Consider the following 26,873-nt stretch of genomic DNA (forward strand, 5'->3'; position numbering starts at 1 on the left):
ATGATCATCCTGTTGTATAAACTCCCCCCTCCTACGCCCCGGCCCACCATCGGTGTTTGAGGCTACTTCATTAAACTGCACACTCCAATGTGTAATTACTGGATCAAAGCAGAGGGACCATTTTAAGGCATTCAGTACGCATTTACAAATTACTCTCTTAAAAAGCCTGTGCCAATTTACACTCTGATCTGCAATGTTAGAAAGGACTCATTTTGCTGCACTTGTGTTAATATGCCTATTATCATTTTAAAAGACCAGCTAATTTGAAAGGCATGAAATGTTATTGTTTTTATTTGCATGGCTTTGATTAGTAGCGATATTGAAAAATTCTTCCATGTTTGTTAAACAGTAGCATTTCCTCTTGGGGACATGTCTGTTTATATCCTTTTGGCATCTTTGGTTTTCTTAAAGATTTACTTTAATTCAAATATATGAATACATCGTTCCTTTAATTATATTTGCTATAAATGTGTTGCTCTGTTTGTCATCTTCTTTTCAAGTTTGATTATGCTTTTTTATGTATCGAAGATTTAAATTTTTTTGTAATCACATCTGCCCATTTTTTTCTTTTGTGATTTTTTAAATCTTTCCTAATGTAGACACTCTTCCCTCCAGAAGCTTGATTAATATTCATTTTTTAAATATAGTTTGTTTATCCTTTGATTAAAGAATAACTCTTTGATCTGCCTGGAGTTGGTTTCTGTGCATAACCTTGAAGAGACTTTTCCCATGGCTAACTATCTATCCCAATAAAATCTGTCTGATAGTCTTATTTTTTCCCTTCTTTATCATATATTAAATTTTCATGTGTCATGGAGTGTAGTCCAAGCTGTTGTGTTTAGTTGAACCAATGTACCACACTGTTTAAATGGCTATATTTTCAAAACCTGTTTAAAATATCTGTTCAGGTTGGTTCCTGGGTGCTTCTAGTTCAAGGAGAGACTCCTGGAATGGTCCACCTTCACTTTTTCCTCTTGCTTCACAGTAGGAAACCAGCTCAAAGACAAACACTGGAGACCCGTAGGATCACCATAAAGATGGATAATGCCAATCCCAGGAAATTTCCCATTCTCCTAAAATGATCTCTGACTTTCTAAATTCTTTTGCATTTCAGCTTTATGGAGGTATAATAGATATATAAAATTGTCAAGTATTTAAAGTGTCCATCCTGGTGATCTAATATACATATGCGTTATGGGAGGATTTCTCCCATCTACTCATCCATCACTCTACATATTTATCTTTTGGGGGGATGGTGAGAACATTTAAGTTCTAGTCTCTGAGCAAATTCCAATTATACAATCACAGGGTTATCAGCCAGAGTCACTGTGCTTTACATTAGATCCTCAGGCCTTATTCATCTTATAGCTGGTAGTTTGTACCCTTTTACCGACTTCTGATTCCCCCTACCTCCTGGCTCCTGGCCACCATTTTTCTAATTTCTGTTTCTGACTTTAGCTTTGTTTGTTTGATTGTTTTAGATTCCACATATAAGTGATATCATACAGTACTTGTCTTTCTGTCTGGTTTATTTCATTTAGCATAATGCCCCCGAAGTCCATCCAACTTGTTGCAAATGGCAGGATTTCCTTCTTTCTCACGGCTGAACAATATTCTATGGTCTACAAACACCACATTGTCTTTACTCATTCATCAGTTAACAGACATTTGGGTTGATTCCATATCTTGGCTACTGTGAATAGAGCTACTGTGAACATGAGACTGCAGGTATCTTTTTGAGATCCTGTTTCCACTTCCTTTGGATATATCCCCCGAAGTGGGATTGCTGGGTTATATGGTATTTCTGTTTTTGACTTTTTGGAGGAACCTCCATATTGCTTTCTATCATGGCTGCACTAGTTTACATTCCCTCCAACAGTGCACCAGGGCTCCTTTTTCTCCACATCCTCGCCAGTATTTGCTACGTCTTATCTTTTTGATGATGGCCATTCTGACAGATGTGAAGTGATATCTCATTGTGGTTTTGATTTACATTTCCCTGATGATGAGTGATGTTGAGCTCCTTTTCACATACCTGTTGGCCATCTGGATGTCTCCTCTCTTACCCTTGAAGATGATTTTGTTTATCATTTTCTTCTGTACTCCACACAGACTTCTGCTCTTGTCTCTCCGAGCTGGGAGTAGAAGCTCAGAAACGATGGCTTCTGGACTATGAGTTATATCATCACCCTCACTCTGTGATCCTCTGGACAACCAGAGCCTGACCCTCCACTGACTTTTTTTCTATTTACCTCTGAGTTTCATCCTTCTGCTTTAGCCTGACAAACACCTTGCCATTGTGAGTACTCACTGATTTTATTTTTTTCTCTGAGGATTTTATTTCTTCCTGATGTGAGGCAGATGCCTCCCCAGGTGACAACCTTATACTTAAATCTATAGAATACATTTTAATATACGTCTTTGCAGACCTGATGATTTCAGTTTTTTGTTACTTCTAATTTTTCTCATTTAATCTCAGGTCCTTTACTATGCTATAGAGGTAGAGGAGGATAGGAAGAGCTAAATTAAAGGCATACAGAATCCCTGATAGGAGACACGACCAGGGAACTATTGCATAGAATACCCCCATGCCACCCCCGCCCAGGCCATCTGAGGGCCTCTCTACAGGTCGCAGAAGTTAAGGGAGTACTGTTCAGTATCCGTATCGCCCAAAGCTTTTAGGCAGGAACCTCTTGCAAACAGACCACAGGAAATTAATATTCCACAATATCTGCACAGATATGTTGTGCTCTCATCTAGCTACAGAAGTTGCTACTCTCTAGTTAGCATTTTGAAAATTTAGGATTCAGATCCTGAAAAACAATGCTTTCAAAATCCATTGGAATGATGTCCGTGAGAGCTCCATATCACTATGAATCAGGTGTTAGCAATGAAGCTACGTATAGTAAAAATGTCCAAAGCAGGTTTTGTTCATTCATTTATATGCTCATTCACTCATTCATGTGACAAAATGCTTATCAGGATCCTACTTTATGGCACCGTCCCCATTCCAGGAACTTGGGATCTAGTGATGAAATCAACCTAGTCTGGGGTAGGAGGCATTCCAACCACATCAGATGGAGGAGACAGAGGGGTGCCTGGGTGACTCAGTTGGTTGAGCATCCAACTCCTGATCTCAGCTCAAGTCTTAAACTCAGGATTATGAGGTCAGGTCCCACATTGGGCTCCACACTGGGTGTGGAGCCCACTTAAAAAACAAATGGAGGGGGATCCCTGGGTGGCTCAATGGTTTAGTGCCTGCCTTAGGCCCAGGGCGTGATCCTGGGGTCCTGGGATCAAGTCCCACATCGGGGTCCCTGCGTGGAGCCTGCTTCTCCCTCTGCCTGTGTCCCTGCTTCTGTCTCTCTGTCTCTCATGAATAAATAAAATCTTTAAAAAAAATAACAAATGGAGGAAATAGGTAACGTAATGCATTGTTTTCTCCTTCTGTCTTTTACTTTTCAACCATTTGCATTAACGCTTATAAATGAAATGGGGAATCAATTCTGGTTTGTGGTTTATCAATAGTCAGTAGAGATAACACCACACAGGCAACACTATTGGAAGCTACGTGGTGAATATGTATTGTGGCTCTTTTATAAATATGCTTCTATTCACCAATGCCTCTTGAGAAGGGAATAGTTTCACACCTACTGGGAAGCTGTATCTGAGATATTTTGCTGATAAAATAACCAAATGGCAGATCACTGTCAAACAGTTTCCCCACATGGGATCAGAGGAACTGAAGGCTTCCAAGGGTACAGGCAGAATTTTGGCTTGTAGATCCATCCAATATGTCAGCTAGTTTGAGAGCAAAGGACAATTTTTTTCTTTTCCCCTAAAGGGTTACAAAAGGGGAGGAAAATCATGAGCATTTAAGCAAGAAGCGTTCAAAATTAGTTACAGATACTTCAGGGGCTTAACGGAGAGTCGGGGAATTCTTAATTACATGTCACAATCTCTTGACTTCTTTATTTGATTCAGCAAATCCATACTTAGCCACAGCCTGTTATTGGCCTCGCACAGTGTTTGGCATAGAATGGGTCCTAAATGACTTTTTTTTTTTTTTTAATGAGGTAATGTGACAGATTCCGGAGATAAGAGATGGTTCCACTAGCCTTAAGAAGATCATAATTAAAAAAAAAAAAAAAGAAGAAGAAGAAGATCATAATTTAGGTGGAAGACCTAATTTGTGTGACCTGCTAACTCTAGTGTGATAATGGCCAGTGTTTGCTGAGCTCTTACTATAACCCAGGCACCAAATAGTTTATGCATATTATCTCCTAAATTCTTCTGACAACCCTATGAAGTAAGCACCAGTGTCTCCTCTGGTTAAGGATGAGGACACAGATACAGAAAGAAGTCCACAAAGCGAGGAAGGAAGTGGGATTTGAACCCAGCTGTGCGGCCCCTCCTGCCCTCTCAGATCTGAAAGCAGAACAGGGAAGGGAGCTGGTTCTTCTGGAGAAGGATTTGGAAAGTGACTCCCGGGGAAAATGTTCTTTCACTTGGCACCTTGAAGGTTTCTAGAGGAGGTGAGCTGGGTGATTCAACATGCCGTTCCTGGAAATGAAAAATACAGGATACTGAACACTGTATCACGTCATTTTGCCGTAGTCTGGTTTCCACCTGGCGATGCCATCCCGGCAACAGCAAGCTCATCCATCTCACTGGGCTGCCTCAGTCCCTGGATTGGGAGGAGAACTTGGCTCCGCTTCCAGCTTTCTCCCCTATCTGGAGATCTGGAGTCAGACTTTTGTCCCTACCTGGACATTGGGGTGCTCTGTACTCGGAGCTCTTCTTTCTTTCTTTCTTTCTTTCTTTCTTTCTTTCTTTCTTTCTTTCTTTCTTCCTTGTTCTTTCTTTCTTTCTTTCTTTCTTTCTTTCTTTCTTTCTTTCTTTTCTTTCTTTCTTTCTTTCTTTCTTTCTTTCTTTCTTTCTTTCTTTCTTTCTTTCTTTCTTTCTTTTTCTTTCCTTCAAGATTTTATTTATTTACTCATGGGACAGACACACAGAGAGGCAGAGACATAGGCAGAGGGAGGAATAGGCTCCTCGAGGGGAGACCCATGCAGGACTTGATCCCGGGATACTGGGACTGTGCACGACCTAAGCCGAAGGCAGACACTCAACCACTGAGCCACCCAGGAGTCCCTTTGTCCCTATTTCTATTGTGACTCCCTGCTGGGCACTGCTGACCTAGGCTGAGCTACCCACTTCTGTTACTGACACACCCATCCTGGAAAACACCCCATCGACGGTTCTTTCTCTCATAGTCCAACCGCAATCCCAGCAGCATTGGCTCCATGACCCTTTCATTCCCCTCCATCATGAAGACCAACCTCCTAGATGCGGGAAATGGGTACAGTGTGGCTCTTGAGCTAGGTGAGAGGGAGCCCATTCTGGTTCTCCTCTGGCCATACCCCGTCCTCTACACATTGCTCCAAGAACTACGATGCCAAGGGAATACATGTACCAGGATCCAGTATCCTCCTGCACCATATTCAGCTCTCTAGAATCTTGCAGTTTGCTGTTCAGATGTCCCCGTGCCCACTCTCAAGGCCTGTTCCAGGATCTTCCTAGGTCTGTCTTTCAGAAGGTGGGCTCTGCTGGTGCGCACCCCTCTGGGCCTGAGGGTTGACTGGGGGGTGTGTGGGGACGGGTTCAGGCATCCATGCAGGCGGGGATGTCCACATGCTCTACCATGAGTCATTGTGGTGCCGGACGGCACTGAGAGCGGGCCCCCAGCTGAGTGGATGCTCCCCTGTACACTCAATCAGTGTGAGAGCTTTTGAATAAGGACCCAGCCTTCTAAGTTGTTAAGAAGTTATATTTATTAGGGAAGGTGGCTAGAACATATTTGATTTAGATTTTTATTTTATAACTATTTACTCATGGTGTATGGGCCTCCAGTTTTACTCTCACCCTAGGGCTTGTAAATGTCAGAAATGGGCTGGAGGTCTGTGCTCTTATCTTTCAGTGACTCCATCAAATCTGGTCATTTTAAAGATTTTATTTATTTATTCATGATAGTCACAGAGAGAGAGAGAGAGAGGCAGCGACACAGGCAGAGGGAGAAGCAGGCTCCATGCACCGGGAGCCCGACGTGGGACTCGATCCCGGGTCCCCAGGATCGCGCCCTGGGCCAAAGGCAGGCGCCAAACCGCTGCGCCACCCAGGGATCCCAAATCTGGTCATTTTATTTACTACCCACAAAAGGTGCTTCATGGTGTACGTCTTGCCAACACAAGGATGCTACTGCTGGGGGCAACTGCAAGGTGCCTGATGGCACCAAGACACCAATTGTTAACTACTGGTAAATTGCACCATTTGAAGACCAGAGAATGCTGAATGCTTTCTGTGTGGCCCTATGGTAGCTCATGGGACAAGGAAGAGATTCACACTGCCCTATGCAAACAGAAAGGGCTGCACACCAAGCGAGCAGGGAAATTCTGCTAGGAGCACCCCTCCCACATTACATCACAAATCCCTCCTGTGTATGGTAATTTCCTGCCCCCCTTAATGTGTAGTTTTGCTTTCCATGGTTTCAGTTATCCGCGGTCAACTGCTGCCAGGAAGTCAATGATCCTCCCTTTACTCATGGTCAGAAGGTCAATAGTAGCCTAACACTACACCTACCTCACTCACCTCACTTCATCTCATCACGTGGTCATTTTATTATCTCACATCCCCACAAGAGATGACAAAGGGTGAGTACAAGACAAATGAGATATTTTGAGAGAGACCACATTCACATAACTTCTATTACGGTATATTGTTATAATTGCTCTATTTTGTTCTTAGCTATTGTTAATCTCTTACTGTACCTAATTTATGAATTAAACTTTATCGTATGTATGCATAGAAAAAATGTAGTACATATTGGGTTTGGTACCATCCAGTTTCAGGCATCCATGGGGGACGGTCTTAGATTGTACTCCCTGTAGATAAGAGGGGACCACTTGCCAGCCATTATAGTAAGCTAAGCACCCCCATACATAACTCATATGGATCATGTTCTATAAAATAGTATATCACTCTTATTTCTTCACTGAACCTCTTAGAAACAGCCCACATGTGGGCAGATAGTGTTATCACATTGTTTTTGTTAAGAGATGTTGTATTAATCATACACAGAGGTGTAACAAATTACCCCTAAACTTCATGGCTTAAAACAATAGCTTTTATTATCTTACAGTTTCTGTGGGTCAAGAGTCTGAATGTGGCTTAGTCCGGTCCTTGGGCTGAGGGTCTCTTACAAAGCCACAATCAGAAGGTGTGACAAGGGTTTGCACCTCAAAGTTCAAGTGCAGGGGGATCCTCTTCCAAGCTCACTCACATGGTTGCTGGCAGGATGTGTTCCTCCTCGGCTATCGAACTAAGATTGCCCTCGGTTTCTGCCACATGAGTCTCTCCATAGGGCAGCCCACAACATGGCAACTGGCTTCGTTGGAACAAGAGAAAAGAGCTGGGCAGAGAAAGTGTGAGCAAGACAGAAGTTGCGGTGTTTTGTAACCTAATCTTGGAAGTGCCTGTGGTGTATAGAGCTCTAAGATGTTCCCCTGATGTATGCATCCTATATAATTCCAGGACTGTGAATACGATGGGATATCACTCCCAAGGTTGTGTTACATTATGTGGTCAAAAGGATTTTGCAAATGTCATTAAGATCTCAAGTTAGTAGACTTAAAGATGAGGAGGTTATCCATGTGGAACTGACCTAACCACGTGAGTCCTTGAGAAAGCTAACTTCCACATATATACTTAAGGAGCCTGGGTCTCAAGATTAGAGATGAAGTGAGTTAGAGACTCAAACAAAGCATGAGAAGGATTAGACACACTATTACTGATGTGAAAATGGAAGGGGCCACATGGAAAGGAATATGAGTGGCCGCTGGCAGCTGAAAGCATCATGTGGATGACAGCCGACAAGGGAACAGGAACCTCAACTCTACAACCACCAGGAACTGCATGCTGCCATCAGCAAGAATGGACTTGGACGTAGATTTTCCCAAATCTGTAGACAAGGACTCAGTGTGACCAATAACTTGATTTCAGAGTTGTGACACTTTGAGCAGAGCCCTGCTAACCTACAAACACTCAGACTCTTGGCTCCCAGAAAGAGTAAGATAATACATTTATGTTGTTATGAGCTGCTGTTTTTCTAGTACTTTGTTAAGCAGTATTATAAACTGAATTGTGTCTCCCTCCACCCTCAAAGCCACATGTTGAAGCCCTATCCCCTAAAGTGATCTATTTGGAGATAGGGTCAAAAAAGCAGGGAATTCAAGTTAAGTGAGGTCATAAGAGTGGGGCCCTGATCTGATAGAATTAGTGTCCTTAAAAGAAGAGACACAGAGGGCTCCCTTGCTCTCTCTGTGTGCACCTGCCAAGGAAAGGCCGTATGAGATCAGAGTGAGGAGGGGGTCATCTGCCAGCCAGGAGGAGACCTCTCACCAGAAACCAAATCGTCTGGAACTTTGATCTTGGACTTCTAGGCTCCAGACTGTGAGAAAATAACTTTATGTTATTTAAGCCACTCATCTGTGGTATATTGTTATGCAGCCTGAACAGGCTAATACATGCAATGATAGAAAACTGATAGAGTGGCATCCCATCACATTTGCTATATTCTGCTCATGAAAAGTAAGTCACCAGATCCAGCCTGCACTCAGGGGGAGAGGTTACATAGGCCTGGCACAAAGAGATGGGGTCACAGGAGCACAAAGAGATGGGGTCACTGGGGCCACCCCAAACGTCTACCCATCACAGACACATTTAATAAAAATGTCATTTAGCATGTATGTATGCCAAACATTAGGTGAACCATTCATGGACACCGAGAATTTACGGATAATTCCGTCTTCAAAACCATCCACTCCTCCTATAATTGTGGCATTATTCTATTCCCCAAATGGCCGTGGGAAAGCTTGGGGCAACTTGTTTCTTTGTTCAGTTGGGTGACAACGTAGCATAGAAGTCCTTGGCATACAGTGGGTTCAAGTGGTAACTCTGCCCCTTACTAGGTGTGTGGTCTTGAGCAGATTGCTTATCTCTTCTGAGCCTTCATTTTCTCACATGTAAAATGAGCATAAGAAGAATACTTCACCTACAGCATCACTAAGAGAATTAAATATGCTCATGCATGCAAGGTCAGAACCTAGTGCCTAGCACACAGTAAATGCTTCATAAATGTTATCTACATTAGAGGACAAAATTCAACTGAGTGAATTTGAAAGATCTTATTGGCTTTATTCAGCAATTCATGAGTCCGGCAGCGTGCAATCTGGCAGACAGAAAAGAATTCCAAAAAGCCCTACAAGGCAAGAGATTTTGTAGGCAAAAGGGGGCCGGAAGTTGTACTAGGCAAAAAGCAGATTGATTACTGCGAGGTCACTGTCCTTAGAGGGTGTGGCAGGGTTTTGTCAAGCAGATGACCAGATGAGTGCTGATTGGCTGGTTTAAGTTCTATTTCTGCGACAGCCAAAACAGCAAGTAAGTTAAGTCTCTTTTTGGTAACGCGGGGCTTAGCATCAGCGACTCAATTTTGAGCCTGTTGTCTTTCCTTTTTTAAAAAATATTTTATTTATTTATTCATGAAAGGCACACAGAGAGAGGCAGAGACATAGGCAGAGGGAGAAGCAAGCTTCCTACAAGGAGCTTGACGCAGAATTCCATCTCTGGACCCCAGGATCGTGACCTGCGCTGAAGGCAGATGCTCAACCACTGGGCCACTCAGGCACCCATCTTTCCTTTAACATCTGTTCTTATCATCATTACCAGGAAGGTCTCCCGCACAGCCTAGCATCCACAGGCAAAGGATGATATCCCCTCTTCACGAGAGTAAACCGCCCACCTCATTCATGTACCTGATTACACTTCATCTTCACAAGCTACCCATGAGTTAGCTACAAATTATCCTCAACTCACAAATAACAAAACCTACTGAGCCCTAAGGAGGCTGAAGGATTCATATCATCCAGCAACTGCGCACTGAAGTGAGGATTCAGACCCGGGTTTCCCGAGTCTGAGTCCCATTGCTTCCCACCCCACCCAGCTGCCTTTCTCAGGGGCCTGGGTTCCAGGTGGCTCAGAACTTCAGCGCCACTGCCTGGACTCCGGGTCACATGAAGAGCTCATTTTCTTTACATGGAGAGAGCCCTTTGGGCCCAAAGAGAGGTTTCCCTTCATCCAGGGTTGCCAGATCACCCAAACAACCAAAATTATGTAAATTTTTATCATCCCTCACTCTCTCTGCTTAAATTCCAGCACCTCAGACTGAAAAGCCAGGCTTGTTGTAACGACCCCACACAACTCTCTGGGAGAGCAAGTGAGAGGTTGGAAGGTAGATTTGAAGCCAAATTCTCTGGCCTCCCCCAGCCCAGCCTGTGTTCCATTACCTGTAGCTCTGGGACCACGCGTGTCTGAAGCTGAATCACAGGGGCAGAGAAGCCTGGGATGTGGACTCCCCCAACCCTCATCCATGTCGCTGGGCCTCTGGAGCCACCGTAGAGATGTAGTCCATTAAGGAATTACCTCGGTGCTAATGCTTTCCACGGAGAAGTACTATTCTGCTGGGACCTCCTGAGGGTAGTTGAAAGTGTTTCATTTCTATTCATTCTATTCTCTGGATTCCTCGATTTAATGAGGTCTTTACTTTTGCCTTTAAAGAGTGCTCTCACCCCTGTGGAGTCTAGCTGTGGGCTGGAATTTGAATACTGTGGGGAACAGGGAAAGAACAGGAGGAGAGGGACAAGAAGGTTAACCCCCCACACACTGAGAAGGAGCTGGCTGTCTCTGACTCCCCATCTCTGGCCAGCTTCACTCCCGCCCTTCCTGAAATTCCAAATTCGGTATCTTAGAGACCTCCCACATACTGGTTGAACCTGCCCCAGTTCCAGAGAAGACTTCCTCAGGGGCACAGAGTTTATTAATAGTCTCCACCCCCGGACCAGTGGGGATGGGGATGAGTTCAGTCTCAGAAAATAGAGCCACTACAATAGCTGAGCCTCCAGCTGACTCCCCCATCACTGCTCCTCCCCAGGGTCTGTCACTGGCAATCACACACCCCTCACTGGACTCAGAGTGCCAGGACATCCCTGGATGCCCACAAAGTGCTGAAAGCAGCACTGTCATAATATGGAGCTCTACTCAATGTATATTCTATTCAAGAGACGGGGCTTCTGGCTTGATTGGCCATCCCCTTCCCAGTGACCCTCCTTCGTGCTCTAGATCCACCTTTAGCCTCATGCTCAAACCCGGAATCCAGAGAGCCCTGGTTACTCTTGCTACTCTTCAGCCATGATGAACAGATCTCCCTATTCTATAACCACAGCCTGTTAGACTTTTAAATATTCTGGCAACTGGACCTCTTGCTACCATGGCCTAAGTAGCTTGTTTACCCACCCTTTCCAGATCCCTCCAGGAGCCAGGGTTGAAAGAGTCATACCAGGAAGTTCTCCCGCACTGCCTAATGACCTAATGACCCTTAGACTCTCTGTAGTCTCTGTATCTTTAGTATAACCAATATATTTCTTTCTATCTGAAAGAGACTGAAATGGAATGGAACTGACACCAACTTTCTGAATGACCCCATGCAATAAGCCAGTACTGAAAATTGTTTTGCTGTAAGTTGCTGGCAATTGGATACCAGGCATCAGATTCAGAGTTCCAGTTGAGAGTTTTCTCAATGCCCACAGAGTCTGAAAGGCAGCACTTCTGGCATATAGGGCAAAACTCAATGTTTATTTCATTCAAGAGACCACGTCCTCAACTTGATTGGTCATGTAGTAGTCCTCCCAGCAATCCTACTTAATGCCATAGACTCAGCCCTCGCCTAACTGTCTGGAGCCCTCAGACACACTTAGCTCCTTACAAACAGGGACGCTTGGGTAGCTCAGTCGGTTGAGCCTTTGACTCTTGGTTTCAACTCTAGTCATACTCTCGGGATCCTGGGATGGAACCCTATGTTTGGCTCCACGCTCAGCAAGGAATCTGCTTCTCTGCCTGTCTCTCTCTCTCCCTCTGCCTCTCCCTGCACCCTCTAAAATAAAAATAAATAAATCTTTTTAAAAACCCCGGGTCTACAAGGAAGAGAAGGAAACTAGTATCAGGTGTAGTGGAAGGCTAAAGTGCTACCATGAAATCCACAAGAAAGTGACACACTCAGACTTGGGCCAGCCTATTGGCTAATGCTCCAAGTCAGGCAGGTGCTGGTGATGGAGTTTCTAGAGAGCAGGGCCTTCTAATATCCACTGCCATCATCTGGGGCTGAACATGAGTCCTCTGCTCTGGCTGCATATTGGAATCATCAACGGAGCTTTTGAAATTTCAGAGGCCAGTCTCCACACCCGGAGATTATGACCTAATGGGTCTGGCATCAGTCTTGGGCATTAGCACTTTTGAAGAACTCCCCAGGTAATTCCAGTGGGCAAGGACTGATGGTAAGGAAGAAGTTCTGGCCTAAAGATGATTAGGATTTAGAGCTTGTTGGAGGCCACTGGGTTGAGGGCTCCAGCTCTGGTATGGAACCGTAATACGAGGCAGGAAAAGATGACAGACCTATTCTTGAGACTGGGCCTTAGATAAACCTGGTGATTTCTTCCAGGTCCACCAGTTGCAGTCTTTTCCAGATCTTTCTCCCAGCCAGCTGATAAAGCTGAGGTTCCTAGTGGACCTCCAGGAGAGGGCCCTCCTGAGTTTGGGTTAAGGGACTGGAATCAACTGAGTTGAGAAATGAAGGGCCCCAATGACCATACCTGGATGAGTCAGGGGCTGACATTTTGGCAACATCACTCTTCCCAGTAAAATTACATCCATAACTTTATTCTCTGACATAAAAACCTTCCAGGAGTCTCTAAATTGTTACAGTAAGAGGAGGCTTCAGACCTGGGATTTGGAGAAGATAAAACGAGCCATTTACAAGCCCTCCTTTTTGAATGAAATGGGCCAAGTACATTCTTTTGACAAAGTTAACCAGGAAAAGAAACCGTCTGAAAGCAAACCCCATGAATGATGGCCATGAGCCGGGAAAGGATTGAGCCTGGAACGTGATGTAGGAGGTAAGCGATGCTAATGGCCAAACAACGATCAATTAGCTTGTGGAGTTGAGCAACTATTGGGTTTGCCACTGACCGTATCCAAGTTAGAGCTCTTTGGGGACACGCAATGGCTGTCAGTCCTTGGAATAAAGCTATCTGAGACTGCTGGTGCCTTTGGCTGCTTTCAGTGAGCAGATGTCACCTAACACAGAGCAGCCTCATTTCCATACCAGCAACCCATACCCTGCCCCGGGCAACCTTTGAGCAAGAGCCTTCACTTTCCCAGAATGCCCAGCACAGTGGCTCCAGGTTGAGAATGGATGCAAGCTGCAGGGATGGCTTCTAAACCTGACTTTCGGGGAGGGAATAAATAAGCCACCTCATCCATCCTACAGGTTTCTCATGGCTAACATGTGGTCCCTTGCAGTCCTAGCTTTTGTTTTTGTTTTTCTTAGAACAGTATAAAGAATCTTATATTCAGTCATGTAAAGTATTTATCAAGTGTCTACTCTGTGTAGAAGACTTTTTTTTTTTCAAACACCGAGGAAGGAATAGTAAACATAACAGACAAGCTTTTGCCCTCAGAGTGCTTACAGTTTAGTGGAAACAGAAAATAAGAAGGCATTCCAATAAATAAATAAAATTTCTGTAAGCATTAAAGCTGTGAGGAAAATAATAGATGGTGACCTGAGTCCCAAGAAGTCAGAACAAGCAATAAGAGAAAAAATAGGTAAATTGGAATTAATCAAACTGAAGACTTGGATTGAATGGGTGACTCAGTCAAGCCTCTACCTTCAGCTCAAGTTATGATCTCAGGGTTCTGGGATCAAGGCCCACGTGGGCTCCCTGCTCAGTGGGGAGTCTGCTTCTTACTCTCTCCCTGCCACTCCCCCTACTTGTCCACTTGTTCTCTCTCTCAAATAAAGAAATAAATAAAATCATTTAATTAAAAAAAAAATCCTGAAAACTTTTCACTGCTGTGGAAGTCATGCAATAAAAAAGACAAATAACACCTCCCTCTACCTTTTTTTAAGAAAAAGGGGCAAGGACATGAATAAATATTTCTCCAAAGAAAATATACACATGATCAATAAGCACAGGAAAAGTTGTACAACATCACTAGCCATGATTTGGACCCAGTTCAAAACCACAATTAGAACCACTTTGCTGAGGCAGCCCTGGTGGCTCAGCGGTTTAGCGCCGCCTGCGGCCCAGGGCGTGATCCTGGAGACCCGGGATCGAGTCCCGCGTTGGGGTCCCTGCGTGGAGCCTGCTTCTCCCTCTGCCTGTGTCTCTGCCTCTCTCTCTCTCGCTCTGTAAATGAAATAAAAATCTTAAAAAAAAAAAAAAACCACTTTGCACCCACTAAGATGGCTATAATAAAAGACAGATGATAAGTAGATAAGAATGTGGTGAAACTGGAGCCCTCATACACTCTTGGCAAGAATGTAAAATGAGAGGCACCTGCGTGGTTCTTGAGCCTCTGCCTTCTGCTCAGGTCATGATCCCAAGGTCCTGGGATCAAGTCCCACATCCGGCTCCCTGCAGGGAGCCTGCTTCTCCCTCTGCCTATGTCTCTCTCTCTGTGTCTTTTATGAATAAATAAATAAAAATCTTTAAAGAAAATCTATTTTAAAAAGAATATAAGACAATATCATGAATGAAACAGTCTGGCATTTCCCAAAAAGTTAAATATAGAGTTACTGTATGATCCAGGAGTTCCGCTTGTGTGTGTAAGCTCAAGGGAAGTGAAAACATAGGACCACACAAAAATTTGTATGTGGATGTTCATAGCCGTATTACTCACAGTAAGTTAAAAAATGGAAACAACCCAGGTGTTCATAAACTGATGAACAGATAAACTCAATGTGTATACCCACACAGTGGAATGTTAGTTGGCAATTAAAAGTAATGGAAGGCTGATCCATGCTACAATATGGATGAAACTTGCAAACACATAAGAAGATACTCACAAAAAGACACATATTGCATGACGCCATTTATGCAAAATGTCCCAAAGAGGGGAATCTGCTGAGGCAGAAAGTAGATCAGCAGTTGCCTGGGGGATAGAAGGAGATGGAGCAAGGAGGGGGTGGTGTGTGACTGCTAATGGGTCCAGAGTTTTTTTGGGAGGAAGGGATAAATATGTTCTAAGAGTGTGGTGGGGGTCACATGACTCTCTGAATATATTAACAACTGTTGAACTGTATATTTTATTATTTTTATTATCTTTAGTTTTTTAAAGATTTACCCATCCATTCATGAGAGAGAGAGAGGCAGAGACACAGGCAGAGAGAGAAGCACGCTCCTTGCGGGGAGCCTGATGTGGAACTCGATCCCTGCACCCGGGATCACGCCCTGAGCCAAGGGCAGACACTCAACCACTGACCCACCCAGGCGTTCCTGAACTGTATATTTTAAATAGGTAAATTGGGTGGCATGTGAATTACAGCTCAATAAAGATTTTATTGAAAGGAGAAAGAGGAAGAGGGAGCAGAAGCAGCTGCCACAAGCCACAAAAGGATTAAGGATTTGGAGGAAGCATTCTGTGCAGAGAAAAAAGCTCTAGCTTTTCTGTTCCATATTTTATAGTATAATAAAAAGAACATGGGTTTGGGACCAAGCATAGTTGAGTTTGAATACTATCCCCACCATTTATCATGACTAGGTTCTTTAAAAATTTTTTTAAACTTCCTTTTTTGAGAACCGACTGTGTACTAGATCTTGTGCTAATGGATTTACTTTCATTAATGTAATTTCATCCTTGCAAATACTTTGGAGGGAGGCAAATCTACCTCCCTGTTGTGCGAGGTTGAGACTCAGAGTACCTTTAACCACCACACTAGATTGAAGGAAAGACCCAAGATGAGCACATCACCTCTTTGGTTATCATGCCTCTCATTTATAGAATGGAGATAATAGCTCCATTGTGCTGGTTCCGTAGATTGAGAGCCCATGTGTACTTAGAATTAATTCACAAGTTTTCCAAAGTTTTTATATTTAAGAAAAAAATATACGATTATTTATATGAAAGTTTTATTTCCACATTAGATTGTGAGAATTTTATGTTAAGTAGCAATGATTTATAGGTCTTTTAATTTAACCTCACAGGGGTGCCTGGGGGCCTCAATTCATTAAGCGTCCAACTCTTGATCTCTGCTCAGGTCTTGATCTTAGGGTCTTGATTTCAAGCCCTGTGTTGAAATCTGGAGCCTACTTACAAAAAAAATTGGGACACCCGGGCAGCTCAGTGGTGGATCATCTGTCTTCCACTCGGGTGTGATCCTGGGATCCTGGGATCCTGGGATCAAGTCCCACATTGGGCTCTTCACATGGAGCCTGCTTCTCCCTCTGCCTGTGTCTCTACCTCTCTCCCTCTCTCTCTCTCTCTCTCTCTCTCATGACTAAATAAATAAAATCTTAAAAAAAATAAACCTCATGCTACATTAAACTGTGTTTGGCACATGTAGTAGGTTGAATAATGACTCCTCCCTCAAAAGATATGTCCAAGTCCTGATATCCAAGCCCTGTGAATGTTGCTTTATTTAGGAAAAGAGTCTTTTCCTACTCCACAAGTGGCAAATATAATTAACTTAAAGATCTTGAGATGAGGTCATTCCAGATTACCCATTTGGGACCTAAATCCCATGACAAATATCTCTGTTAGAGACGGGGGTTGTCTGGGTGGTTCAGTCCTTTAAGTGTCTAACTCTAGATTTCAGCTCAGGTCATGACCTTAGGTTCGTGTGATTGAGCCCCATGTCGGGCTCCACGCTCGGAATGGAGTCTACTTGAGATTCTCTCCCTGTCCCTCTGCCCCTCCCATGCACATGCTCGCTCCCTAAAATAAATAAACAAACATAAATAGAATCTTGAATAAATAAATAAATAAAGGCAGAAGAAGGGATGATGCAGACACAGAGGCAAAGACCATGAGGAAGCAAAAGTAAAGGCTTGTGTTATGCATTCACAATCTGAGGAATACCTAGAGCCACCAGAAACTGGAAGAGGCAAAGAAGCCTCATTCCTTAAGCTTCGCTAATTTTCATCTGTAAGGGGACATTCATAATTGTGTTTTCTGACTCCCTGCCGCTACTCTTCATGAGGACAAATGGAGAATTATTGAAGAGTCCAGCTCAGGTTCAGCGTGGGGCCAGATCACCATAGCCAACCACAATCACTATTTAAGTGGGGATGAGAGAAGGTCCCACGAATCCCCCAAAGCCTCTACCAGGCTGCCACAAAGACACCTGGTTTTTCCCCCTTGATTCTGTGGCGTCAGTGAGTAACGTTTCCTTTGAGTCTCAGTTTCTTCATCTGCAAACTGGCATTGGTATTTCTTAGTCCCCGGACTGGAAGAGAACTCATCAAGAAAGCTGACTTTTGCACGCCTGACTCTGTGCTCCACAAAGGGCAGAAATAGGTTTAAGTCAGCGGAGTCGGAATAGCAAGTTCCATACACAGGCCAGAGAGAGAGGAAACAGAAGACTGGGGCACAGAGGAGACCAGTAGTTTCTGATGATACAGTTTTCTTTTTTCCATGGCCAGGAGGGAGGCTTCCTCTTGCTGGAGAGGCCAGTCCCCACACAACAGGCGGCTGTGTACTCCATCCTCCCACCCGCCACCCACTACCATCGTCCCTAGCGTGGCCTTGGCCTTGGGCAAATGGTCAGACAGCTGACAAGCATGCGCAGTTTCTGGGGAAGTGGCTTCTTCTTATTCCTTGATGCTTTATTTTTATTTTTCACGTTCTTATCTGTATCCTGCCCCTAGGAAGGGAAAATCCCCACATACGCTATGGTATTAAACTCTCTCAATGGAACAAGCCATAAAGGGTAGAATTTATAATTCCTCAGTTTCTCTTGGGATGCGCTTGAATAAACACCACTATGTGTTTATAATCCTTTGGATTTACATTCGGAAATACTGGTTCATCTAAGGTTTATCACATAGGTTTTATTACCCCCAATGAACACACGAGGAAATTGAAAGTCAGGGATGCTGTGGTTCGTGCTGAATCCCACCACTTCTGAGGGCAGAGCTGGTGCTCAACAGCATGAGGTTTGTGGCAAGGGGAACTGTGGATGCATAAGCATCATTTTGTTAGACTCTGTCTCTGGCTTTTACCAGTAATTTTATAGATTAGAGGCTTAATCTGATCTCTTTTCAGAAATTTTGCTTTGAGGGTTTTTATAAGGGAACTTGGACCGTGAGAACCAAGTGTGCGCATCCATTTCAATTTGGAGATTCCTTTTCAAACGTCTGTGGGACTCCACAAGAATAAACTTAGACTACGCTGTTGGTTTCAGGTCTGTTTACACTCACCATTTTATCTCTGGCACTTAGATCTTTTTTCCACAATATCACAGCTGCCTCCTTTCCAGCACAATCATTTCCTGTCTCTTATATGCCCAGGGAACCAACATAAACAAGGAAAGACAGAGGGGAACACGTGCAGTCAGTGAACTCCCCCTGGCTGAAAACCTCAGCCCTCCACACAGGCTCACCTCTTTCCCCACCCAGCTCTGCTGAAGAAGGATTTGTCTGCGAAAGACCCCTGAGTCCATGTCTGTTTGGTGACAGCTGTCCAAATGCAAGAGGTGTTATGCATTTGGAGAATGAAGTTATTTGGCTGAATTGATGATGTGTGACCATGAGTGGCAGATGTCTGTTTTTGTGCTGGGCACAACACCCTCACTTCCCTTGGTTTCCAAAGCAGACATGCTAGAGAAAGAGGAATTTGAAGCCAATACCATTTCTTCTTTGTAGGAAAGAACAGCATTATTCTGAGTGTGTCAAGTCCTGCCATGAAGGTCTCTCCATCCCTAAAGCTAGTTCCTATTTTCTGCTTTTTTTCTGAAAGGCTTCATGATTTTTCTCCTTGACCCCTTCATCTATGGGACTTTAGAAGGCCAGTAGGTACTGAAGAATCCCCACTGCATTGAGAAGAAGCAGCTACATTTCATCAGGGCCTTTCATGTTGAGTCTGCTCAAAGTGGAAGCTTCCCTTCAGAGCTGCAGTATCTGCCTTGGCCTGATACAGGCAGGATGGGCTGTCTGGTGGGTTCTTCTGGGACAGGGACAGGGATCAGGGGCCAGGGGCCAGGGGCCAATGGAATGAAATGCCATTAAAATCTTACCATCAGGTGGGACGCCCTGCATCAGGCTCCTTGCTCAGCCTGCTTCTCCCTCTCCCTCTGCCTGCTGCTCCCCCTGTTTGTACTCCCTCCCTCTCTCTCTCTGTCAAATAAGTAAATTATTTTTTTCAGTACATCTTTCCAGCAAGCTGGGTTATGATATATGGCCAATATTGTTGCCTACAGGGTTTCTCTCTCTCTCCTATAAAGCTTCAAACTCATATCTTGAAGTTTATAATCTGACCAATAAAATGAAAAATGCACAAACATAGGACACCTGGGTGGCTCAGTTGGCTAAGCATCCACCTTTGGCTCAGATCATGATCTCAGGGTCTTGGGATTGAGTCCTACATCGGGCTCCCTGCTCAGCGAGAGTCTGCTTCTCCCTCTGTGTCTCCCCCTGCTCATGCTCTCTCTCTCGCTCTCTCTCAAATAAAATAAAATAAAGAAAATGCAGAAACATGCTTAGGCTAGGAGAAGAAAGTGAACTGTGTTGGAGAAGTTCAGCCATGTCCAGAGTAAGCTTCTTGCTGCTTCAGCCTCACAGAAGCATAAGGAAGGAGAGAGAACCATAAACTCATGTATGACCTTCAATGTGTATGACCTCTGCTCATTAGAAAACATGACCCAGTCAGTGTCCTTGACTTTAATCATATATCAGTAGCATTTCTCTCTTCTGAGAAAGAATGAGGTTGTGGGTAGAAGAAGGTGTCTGTCCTCACTACCCTACCCAACCAAGCATTTTAGTCTTATACTCAGCCTCCTTTTCCAGGTCCTTACCGACACTGTCAAAGGAATATAAAAAGAGGAGAAAAATCTGCACTAGCAGCAGATCTAGGGGAGAATGCCATCCATGGGCAAGATAGTCAAGGAATTTCTCCTAGGTAGAGTATAAAGGGAATCAAAGTGAATGGGCACAAGAAAAACCAGTCAACTCTCCTTTCTAAAATTACAGTAGAAAATAAATAAAAGGGATCTTGCAGAACTCCATCATCATGAGCTGGTTTGGGAGGACACTGGCTGGAGGCTGGAAAGCATCTGAGAAACACTGAACTCTGAATCTTTTCCCATTGTTTTCAGACTTTGCAGAGAGTGAGCAGAGGTACAGCACCAGGAAAAAGGCCAGCTGTTGCCACATTGTGTGCATGGGGGGAAGAGGCCAGATAGAAGTTAAATTCTAAGTGATTACTAGGTGGGGAAGTTGCAGAGAGTATCAGTATGATGGATGAATGACTGGACTACATAACTCTTCGTGTGTCTTCCTAAACTGAGAATATGTGATTGAATGGATTAAACCACTCTATATTCAAATTCTAGACTCTGGTTCTCTAGGGATTTTGATCGGCTTCTCCAAGGGAATGACATGGAAAATATACCAGAAATAAGCTTTCAGAAGGAGTGAGGGATTAGTTTCACTTGTAATCCAACAAATTACACATATTTGAGCACACACCATATACTAGGTCAGGAAACTCTACAGGTAAAGAATAGATCACCACATTTTAGAGGGACTCAAAGTCAGGTAGGGAAGAAAGACACTTAATCTCGGGTACAGTGTGATTAAATGCTATAATAGACCATTGCTTAAAGTGCTTGGAAATATAGATGAAGGGTAATTAATCTACCTCAAGGAAAGCTACAGAGAGAAAATGATTTTTTAACTGGGCCTTGAGTATTAACTCATGGTATTAAATGATAAGGCAATTGTGAGAAGAAAGCAAATAATCTGCTGTGATTGGAACATAGAGTGAGGGAAGGGAATGGTCTGTCATTGACATGGAATGTTTGGATGCAACCAAGTTTGTTTGCCATGTCAAAGAATTTGTACTTCATTCTGTAGGAATTGGGGAGCCATTCAATCCATTTCTTAGAAAAATCATTCTGGCAACTGATGTTTCTGGCAACAGAAATGTCTTTCCAGCAACAGAATCAAAGTGGATTGAAGATTCTAAGCAAGATGGTAGAATGCATCAGAGATCTCTACCCTCTAAGTCAAACACATAGAAATGAGCAACACAGTGCTTTGAAAATATAAAAATGCATAGATGTACAACCAATAAGCAAAAAACAACAGCAATAACAAGAATCTTTCCCTCTCTAATGCCTTTCCAAAAGACTTCCATGGACCAAAAGTACAGAGGAAGCCCACAGTATGAAGTGGAAGCCATGCCATGCACCTTGGAAGGGACTGGAGTGATACCTTCCTATAGGAAATGGGGGTGGAATGCTGGACCGTGATGGGAGTGAGGATCATGTGTCCCTGCTCCAAATCAAGGCCTGGAATTATGTATCTGACCCAGGCAAATCAGCATAAAAGAAGTCTTCATGGGGTTTCCAACCATGGGACCAGGACCTACCTATCTTCTCTGTGCCTCTCAGTTTCTCCATCTTTAAAACGGAGATATTGTTAGCAACTTCTTTATCATTCTTTTATGGAGATTAAACGCATTAAATATGTAAGTTGTTTACACCTCACTGGAACCTAGTAAGTGCTTGGTAAGTAACCGTTGGCCATTATCAGGAAAAAAAGCTGGGAAAGCTCCACCAGCCTGTCCAGGGTTGTATCAAGAAACAATTTGTCTTTGGTGGAGGGAGTGGGTGGAGGAACTGGGACTATACTACATATTGTTGGTGGTGTATCCATTCTGGTTCCTAATGATCATCATTCAAGATTTCAAAGATCTCAAAAGACACTCAAAATGTATAGGAAAAGAACTCCAGAACGTATCCATCTGGCATAACTGAAACTACGTACCCTTTGACCAACATCTTTCTATTTAATGTACAGTGACATGACTAACAATACCGTGTTGTATACTTGAAATTTGCTAAGAGGGTAGATCTTAAGTGTTCTCACCACATACACACACAGAAAACAAAAAGAAAAAAAAAGGCAACCATGAAAGGTGTTATTTAGCTTGATTGGGCAATTATTTCGCAATTTATACTTATATGAACACATCAAGTTGTACATCTTACATATAAATATGTAAAGATTTTATTTATTTATTTGATAGAGAAGAGAGAAAGCATAAATGATGAGGAGGGGCAAAGGGAGAGGGAGAAGCAGACTCCCCGACTGAGCCAGTAGCCCTATGCGAAGCAGGGCTCCATTCCAGGACCCCGAGATCATGACCTGAGCTGAAGGCAGGCACTTAGCTGACTGAGACACCCAGGCACCCCAAATATATATATATATATATTTTTTTTAATTTGTCAGTTATACTTCAATAAAACTGGAAAAGAAGCTAATAGGAATAATTATTAACCATTCTCTATTCCATACAGAGCTAATGAAGATTAACGGGTCCTTTCATGTTCTGTGCTTTGAGATTCTTACAGCAAAAATGTTATATGATCCTAAAGCAGAAATTCTTTATTTTTTTTTAAGTTTATTTATTTATGATAGTCACAGAGAGAGAGAGAGAGAGAGAGAGGCAGAGACACAGACAGAGGGAGAAGCAGGCTCCATGCACCGGGAGCCCGATGTGGGATTCGATCCCTGGTCTCCAAGATCACGCCCTGGGCCAAAGACAGGCGCCAAACCCCTGCGCCACCCAGGGATCCCCTAAAGCAGAAATTCTTAATCGTTTTTTGTGCTGTGGGCCCCATGGAACCTGTAAACTCCTTCTCAAAATAATGTTTTTAAAGGCATAAAATAAAAAATATAAGAGGAACTATATTGAAATACAGTTATCAAGATACAAAAAGAAACCCAAATCTGTAATATGGTAATATATGTGCTTTTAATTAACACATTAAATAAAAAATATCCAACAGTGGGTCTGCTAACTACCTTAATTTCAAAGTGAAGAAGAGCATAAATAATATGTTTATACACCTGCAACAACAATAAAATGATATGAAAACATCTGTGATTTTTATTAGTGATAAAGGCAGGGATATGAGTAAGAATCATATTCAGAATTTAAATATTCACCTCTAGCTTAACAATCAAGTCCCACATAAGGCTTTCATGAAATTATTGCCAGTGTGGACCCAACAGACTATCTGCATCTGATGGCAGTTGGGAATGTCCCATAACTATAGGAGTACCTACAACAGAGAAGGTGATCAATAAATATTTATCAATGAGTGAATGAAATGATCGACCAGAGAAACAAGCAAAGGAAAATATCCTCTCCAGCACATGCATTCCTTGTTTGTCCTCCTCCTTATTCGTTTTCACCCCCCACTTATATGTATATGTATTCACCACACAAATATTTAGGTATTTATTGGGCAGCTATTCTATGCATGACATCATCCTAGGATCTGTGGATGACACCGAGATGAATGACTGAGATGTGCATCTGGCCCTAAAAGAGGACATAACCTGGGAGGATATGATGGGAACCCAGAAAAACCTCACTCGTTTTCAGGATGTGACTATTTTTCTATTGATTGCCTCTTTTTTCCTTGAGAGCTTCTATAAAACCTGGGAAACTATCAAGGAGAATCTCAAAGTTGGCAATAATGAAAGAGCAGCCAGGTTGCGGTATCTGAAAAAGAAACCTGTCACACACAGGGCTTGTTCGAACCACGCAATTTGCAAAGCTGACTTTGGAAGAAGTAGGTCAGTTTGCAGAGTTAGCTGCCATAAGACTCTGCAAACAGCTGCCTGAGCTGGAACCTACGTTTGCTAGGGGAAAAAATCACAGATGGGACCTCTTTAAATATTCCATAGAGTGGTGCTTGCTATTGAAATTTTTAAAGATTGTTTTACAAGATGTTTCCATACTGACTTATTGAGAAATTAGGTCACTTCGCCTCCAACATTTGATAACATCAGAGTGGGTGTGCAAACTTTCTTCTCAATGTTGCCCCTAGACTTTCAACAGACTTGTCTCTGCTATTGGTTGAAGAAAGCTGTTCCTGAAATACAGATGTAGTACTGGTTGATTGTAGAAGAGACAGACCTTTCCTCCTCTCACAGTGGTCAGCTGGTCTGCCAAAGCAGAGCTGAAAATCCTCCCTATTTTCCATTTTCCTAGTGGAGAAGTCCAGGATGTAGGATAAGGGTTGACAAACTCTGGCCTGAGGGCCAATTGCCTGCTTTTACCATGAGCTGACTTGATTGAAACTTACCTCTCCTTTTTTCATCTTAAACCCTATACAGATGCCAGAGGGCATTAATGTCTACTTCATCAAAAAAGTTTTTTATCTTGTTGAAGTTATAGGTAAAATAAGACAGGTCCATAAATAACTATAACACAGAGATCAAAGTTGTGAGAGAGAGACAGAGAAAAGTACTTTGGGAGCCCACTGTGGGAGAAACTACTTTAGACTTAGGGAACAGAAAAAGCTTTACAGAAAAAAGAGGTATTTAATCCAGGCTTTGAAGCATGAATAGAATCTGAACAAGAACCTTATGAAAGGGATCAGAATCACAGATCCCATAGGATCTGTGAGGACTCAGGAAAATCACCCAATGTCTTGGATCTTCTATATCCACCTATCTGTGCATCCAACAAAGATTTGTTCATTTTCTGCTAAGTCACAGGCATGGGATTGTGGAGATCCAAACAGAGTGGTCTAACTCTTCTCCTCTCTTCTCTGGATTTCCAAGATCTTGCCTAAAATGACCCAACAAGTATACAAAGACATCTCTATAAGGGCAAGTAGGGATGATGGCATGCCTATGCTACAAACTTTAGGGTATTTCTCCTAGAGTTAGAGAAATAGGATCACATTAAAGTAAGTGTGGTGAAAAAAAAATAAAATAAAGTAAGTGTGGTGGTTAATTTTATGTGTCAACTTGACTGAGTTTAGTGATGCCTAGATGCTGGTAAAACATTATTTCTGGGTGTGTCTGTGATGGTGTCTCTAGAGGAAATTAACATTTGAATCAGTAGACTGAATAGAGAAGATCAGCCCTTACCAAAGTGGGTGGGCATCATTCAATCTGTTGAGGGTCCAAATATGCCAAAAAAGCAGAGGAAGGGTGAATTCTTTCTTTCTCTTCTTGACCTGGGACATCCGTCTTCTCCTGCCCATGGTCATCTGAGTTCTTGGTTCTCAGGCTTTCAGACCCTTGGACTTACACCAGCTGACCCCCCTTCTCAGGCCGTAGGACTCTGACTGAATTACACTACCAGCTTTCTCGGTTCTCCAGCTTGCAGATGGTGTATCCTGGAGCTTCTCAGCCTTCATAATTGTGTGAGCCAATTCCCATAATAAATCTCCTCTTATATCTCTCTCTCTATCCTATTGGTTCTGTTTCTCTAGGGAACCTGACTAATATAGGAAGGCAGAGAAGGCCACAAGAGATGTGGAAATTTAAAAGAACACCATGCTGCTCTTGAAATGTGGAGAGGTGATGTTGAGGGGGAAGGATAAGTCATGATATGCAGGGGAAGTACTACACATGAATTTCATTCATCAGTCGAGAAGCAGCTGCTTCCACGGTCAAAAGTGGTAACATCCAACAGGAAGCTGGAAAACAAGCCTCCTCCATGACATGGTATGATTTCTCCTGATTGAGTGGACAGTATCACTGGGAAGGTCAGTAGAGCCACAGTATCTACTTGAAGCAGAGGTCGAGTCTCACAGAATATAAAATAAAGATAATTGGTGCCTAGCTCAGTAGCATACCAAATACAAAGAAGAAAGAAGGCAGAGAGCTCCTATAGCACCTGGATTCCTATCCGATCTAATCCAATTCATAGAATCCCTTAGCTCCATAACCAATAATGAAAAAAAATTATGCTCTACAAACATCCAGATGGACAGTAAAGAACTTATGGAGATCCCCCACACTATCTTTCACAAATATTAGGCAAAAAATATCTTCATTCAAGGCTAAAAAATAATATAAAGAAACAACTTGAGTCCCATGGAAAGATATTTCAACATAAAAAAGGAAAGAAAATATAGGGGTACTGGGTGGCTCAGTCAGTTATGTAATTTTGGCTCAGGTCATGATCTCAGGGTCATGGGATCAAGCTCTGCATTGGGCTCCATGGTGGGCATGGAGCCTACTTAAGATTCTCTCTCTCTCCCTCTCCCTCTGTCCCTATGTCCCCTTTCCCTTTCTCTTTAAAAGGGGGGGAGGGGAATATAGATTCAAAAGAATGTATTTTAGGAGAAAACAGAAGTGTGTTTTAGATAGCATGTATTTTCTACTCTCTGTGAAGTCAAAATAGAAAAATAGGATATCACAGGAGTCTATGATGAAAAGTTGTAGCATGAGATAAAGGGAAGCTATAAGGAAACCAATAATGCAGAATTTTAAATTGCATTAGAAAACTAAATCAGTGGTATGTGACTCATAAACTTGGGAAGCTCTAGAATGCAGAATCCAAGAAAAGGCAGTGAAAACAATCAGAGAGAATTTTACAGCTTATGTCTAGAGGAGAGAGAATAGAGATTCATGATATAAAGCATTAGTTGTTGGGAGATAAAGAAGGGAATAAATGTAATATAATAATAAGACAAAATTGAATGCAGCACTCCTGAACTGAAGGAAGAACCAAACCAACCAGTGTACAGGGTTCAGCTAATTATGGGCAGATTTTACAGAACAAAATGAACTCTGAACTATCTTCATACTTCACTTAAGGATAAAGAAAGAATTCTAGGAGTGTAAAGTTTATATAAAAATGATTACCTCCAAAGACAGGTAATTGGGTTGGAGGGTATTTTTTTATGCATCCCTCATGTTCCCTTTCCTTTCCTCATTCTTAAAAAAGAAGACATC

The 26,873-nt window shown here is 42.9% G+C and overlaps 1 long non-coding RNA gene across 4 annotated transcripts in view; it reads left to right on the top strand.

Moving 5' to 3' along the window:
• LOC140638613 (uncharacterized) overlaps positions 1-26,873 on the top strand; it is a 107,192-nt gene that overhangs the window by 67,998 nt on the left and 12,321 nt on the right. For 2 of the 4 annotated variants that reach the window (XR_012035633.1, XR_012035635.1), the window contains exon 5: positions 6,549-8,149. This is a non-coding gene — a long non-coding RNA (uncharacterized lncRNA). Of the gene's footprint in view, positions 1-6,548; positions 8,150-26,873 lie in introns of those variants that run through there. The other 2 variants (XR_012035636.1, XR_012035634.1) reach the window with 2 other exon arrangements.

This window comes from Canis lupus, chromosome 8, assembly GCF_048164855.1.
Source record: "Canis lupus baileyi chromosome 8, mCanLup2.hap1, whole genome shotgun sequence".
In the NCBI taxonomy this organism is placed as follows: domain Eukaryota; kingdom Metazoa; phylum Chordata; class Mammalia; order Carnivora; family Canidae; genus Canis; species Canis lupus.